This window comes from Peromyscus leucopus, chromosome 5 (genome assembly GCF_004664715.2).
Source record: "Peromyscus leucopus breed LL Stock chromosome 5, UCI_PerLeu_2.1, whole genome shotgun sequence".
Lineage (NCBI taxonomy): Eukaryota > Metazoa > Chordata > Mammalia > Rodentia > Cricetidae > Peromyscus > Peromyscus leucopus.
In genome coordinates, this window is record NC_051067.1 from 29087400 (window position 1) to 29091951 (window position 4552).

The 4552-nt window shown below is 41.1% G+C and overlaps 1 non-coding gene across 1 annotated transcript; it reads left to right on the plus strand.

Moving 5' to 3' along the window:
* Positions 1-600: 600 nt before the first annotated feature.
* On the plus strand, positions 601-682 carry Trnaa-agc. Its single transcript has one exon. It is a non-coding gene; the product is annotated as a tRNA-Ala (tRNA).
* The last annotated feature ends 3870 nt before the right edge of the window (positions 683-4552 follow it).

A 4552-nucleotide genomic window follows, 5' to 3' on the forward strand; every position in this document is an offset into this window, starting at 1 on the left:
AGTGTCCCAAGGAGTTGCCAGCCAGACACAGAGGAGGCAAGAAAGCAACATGGGCAGAGTACAGGTAATAAAGCCACGAGGCAGAAAGTAAATTAATAGAAATGGGTTAATTTAAGTTATAAGAGCTACTTAGAATCAAGCCTAAGCTATCAGTTGAGGTTTAATAATTAATAATAAGTCTTCATATCATGATTTGGGAGTTGGCAGGAGGGACAGAAAAATCTCCCTACAAATGGTGTCCAATGTGGGCCTTGAACCCATGACCCTGAGATTAAGAGTCTCACATTCTATCGACTGAGCTAGCCAGGCTTCTTACCCATTTAAAGTTTGAAAATAGATTGAGGTTATTTTGGCCCTAATACTTCTAATCATTCCACCAGCAAAATATTGTAAATATAGTTCTTCCTTGATAACTGTTCTTGTTCTATATAATTTTACTATGACAAAGTTAAAACCTTTTTTTATTTAGACAAAAAGGGGAAATGTGGAATATTCCTTTACACTGTGTGAATATATATTACTGTGATTGGTTTAATAAATAAGCTGACTGGCCTTTGCTAGACAGGATAAGGTTAGATGGGAGAACCAAACTAAGAGAATTCTGGAGGTTGAGGATTTAGCTCAGTGGTAGAGCACTTGCCTAGCAAGCACAAGGCCCTGGGTTCGATCCCCAGCTCCAGAAGAGAAAGAAAGAAAAAGAGAATTCTGGGAAAAAGAAGGGTGGAGTCTAAGGAGTCTCAAGAAATGCAGAGAGAAACAAGATGAACATACCACATTAAAAGAAGGTACAGCACATGGCAGAGGGTGGATAAGAAATATGGGCTAATTTAAAATGTAAGAGTTAGCTAGTATCAAGCCTGAGCTATCAGCCAAGCATTTATAATAAATAATAAGTCTCTGGATAGTTATTTGGGAGAGGCTGCCAAGACACAGAGAAACTCTACCTACACTACGCCCTTGTCTTAAAGGGTTGTCCTTACTTTTTTCTACAGCACTTTCTGTAGCAGGAATCTTAAAAGTTCTTATTAATAACATCAAACCCGAGCCGAGTTATTGGGGTCCATGCTGGTAGGTCAGAGAGACAGAATAAGCCACAGCTATCTCACCTCGCCGGATCCTCAGCTGGTCTTGTCTCCTCAGACTGGAGGCCTCTGAGTCCTCATCCGGAATGGGTCTCAGCTCAATTGTGTTGCTGGAAAGCCTGAAGCTTAACCAGCCACATGCTTAACCAGCCAAATGCTTAACCAGCCAAATGCCTCTAGCCAAATGCCTAACCAGCCAAAACCTAACCAGGCCAAAATGCCTCTAGTTTCTGGGCCTCACGCCTTATATACCTTTCTACTTTCTACCACCACTCCCTGGGATTAAAGGCTGGCTTTCTGGGATTAAAGGCGTGTCACCATGCTTGGCTGTTTCCAATGTGGCCTTGAACCCACAGAGATCCAGAGGGATTTCTATCTCTGGGATGCTAGGATTAAAGGTGTGAGTGCCACCATTTTCTAGCCTTTGTATCTAGTGGCTGTCTGTTCTCTGACCCCAGATATTTTTATTAGAATACACAATATTTTGGTGAACACAATACCACCACAATCATATAATCCTTTTAATTTACCTCTCTTGTCTCTTACTTGATCTAAGACTTCGAGTACTATCATGAATAGGGATGGAGAGAATGGACACACTTGTCTTATTCCTTATCTTAACCAAAATGTCCTGACTGTCCTCCTCTATTTCATGTGATATTGTCTGGAGGCTTGTCATATAGGCTTTCTGTTGAGCTATATAGTTCCCTCCATTCCTAGTCTCCTCAGAGTTTTTAATCATGAAGGGAAGTTGGATTTTGTCATGGGTGTTTTCCACATCTATTGAGATGATCACGTGGTTCCTGTCCTTGAGTCCATCTATATAACATATTACATTTATTGATTTTCATACAATGAACCACCCCTGCATCTCTGAAATGAAGTAGTTCTGATCATGATGAATGCCTTCTTTGATGTGTTCTTGAATTTGATTTGCAAGCATTCTATTGAAAAAATGCCCCTATCATCATTAAAGAGATTGGTCTGTAATTCCATTTTTTCATTGCATCCTTATCTAATTTGAGTATCAGGGTAATGTCAACTTTGTAAAATGAGTTTCCAAGTGTGGCTTCCTTTTTTGTCTTAGGAGATAATTTGGTGAATATTGGTGTTAGTTCTCCTTCAAAAGACTGATAGGATTCTGTAGTGAATCCATCTAAGCTGGCTCTTTCACATAACAGATTTTTCTTTGACTGTTTCAGTCTTGCTACTTGTTATCTGCTTATTTTTCTCATTTTGATTTAACTTTTGTAAGTTGTTTGTATCTAGAAATTTGTCTGTTTTGTTAATATTGAAATTTAGTAGAATATAGGTTTTCAAGGTAAGTCTTAATTTCTAAATCACATTGTTATCTATTATAATGTCTTTCCTTTCATCTCTAATTTTGAAATTTGGGTCTTCTCTTTCTTTAAATTCACTAGGAAGGGTTTGTTGATATTGTTTGTCTTTTCAAACAGTCAACTCCTCACTTCCTACAATTAAATCTTTTTTGTTGTCTTCATTTATAGCCTGTCCTCCCATGAGCTTATGTTTTTTTTATTTGACTTGCTGCATTTTTTCATTTCTAACATCAGCTCAGATAGTTTTTTCAGTATTTCCTGCTTTGTTGAATTTCATTTTCATATACTATATTGTCTGCCTCATCTTCTTAGTATTTCTGTGTGTGTTGTGGAATTCTAAGGCAAGTATTGTCACCTCTTTTCACTTTCTTGAACAAATTTATCATTTTTTTATTTCCTCTAAGTTACTCTTATTAGGAGTCAGTACTTAAGGATTGGTAGATTTTGAAAGATCTGTTGTCTAGGTTTTTCATGTTGTGTTTTCATGTCAGGTTTGTGCATAGAGAGTTAGAATGTGGGTTGAATTTTATATTAACTTGGTTCACTTTTCTTCTTGTGTTTGAAATAATTAAGGGGGAGTAGGTTGTAATGGTATTGAGGTGTCATTTTTCTGTTAGACTGGTGTTCAGGACACCAGCTTCCCCCTAGTTCTCTGCAAGTTGAATACTGTCTACAGTAACAGTGGCTATCCAGAGTAGACCTGTATGGAAATAGAGTAATAATAAGCCATAAAACAATCACCTTTGCAGCACTAATCAGTTTAGGGTGTAAAGGGACATTAATAGTACTTTGTGCACAAATATATTACTTATTATAAATACACTTAGGAATAAAAGAAAGAAAACCCAATAGAATTCATTACTATTGAGATGCTTTAGGGTAAAAAGGATCTGATGAAGGAATTGTGATGAAAGGTAGAAAGAAGCGAGAGAAGGTAGGGACATGCTGTCAGATAACTTAGGACATGCCCATCTCTCCAGAGGCTAAAGCTCAGGGACTCTGCAAACCAGGCCAGACTTTGTTCTCTGGGAGAGGAGAACATGAAAGAGGAAGGACACCGGAAAAGTCTGTGTCAGACAAGAACACAGAGGAGCTGGAATGGAGTGGGCTAGCAAAGATGGACTAGATGGAGGAGGGGAGCTGGGAGGAGATGAGCTCCGCAAACTGACTGGCCTGATTGGAGGCTTCATCTACACTCTCCCATGTGTCTTTCCTGGCTCTTGGAATGCTGTCTGGCCTCTGGGAGTTTCTCTGCCAAAATGTGTTATTTTACTCCAGGATGCTAATTGAGTATGGCCCTGAAGGGTGTTGAAGCAGATTGTAGGTGATACCAAAGCCCTTCATACCCATTTCCTCTAACAAAAATGTTCCTTGCTCTTGCTCACCAGGTAAAATTGCACCCACCTCCTCCTTGCTGAAGTCTTTACTCACTCCCAGAGTGACTCACAATCTTCCTGCAGCAATGCCACTCATGTGTGCCATTATGTGGTATGTTACTGCCTCCCAAATGTGACTGTGAGCTCCCTGAGTTTGGGGACTCATTCTTGTGTGTGTCTGTGTGTGTCTGTGTGTGTGTGTGTGTGTGTGTGTGTGTGTGTGTGTGTGTCTGTGTGTGTGTGTGTCTGTGTGTATGTGTGTGTGTCTGTGTGTGTGTGTGTGTGTGTGTCAGTGTGTGTTCGCGCGCTGATGGGGAGGCTGTTACTCTTCTCCAGATCTGACTCACAGAACCCTTCCTCTGTTTCTTTATTCTGGCATCTGGAATCATCAAGCACATATCTGGGAACACACAGCAGCTGCTACTGCCCTGGAACCGAAAGAGGAACTGAGAAGTCCTGGCCAGGCTCCTGACCACTGCTTCCTCACAGAACACACCTCACCAACCACCTGCCTGACCCACTTCTGTAATTTGATTCACCATTTCTGAGTCTGCCTTCAGCCCAGGAGGTTGTACCTCAGGCTCACCAGCTGTGGAGTGGGGGAGGGAGGTGCCGGTTGCCACCGTGGAGCAGGTGCTGAGGGAACAACACAGCCAGAATGAGTACCAGCCCTGGCCTGCTGTCAAAACGAGTGAGAAGCAGGAGGCAAAAGTAGCGCTCACGTGGCAAGGGCCTGGAAGTGCTGGAGAGATGT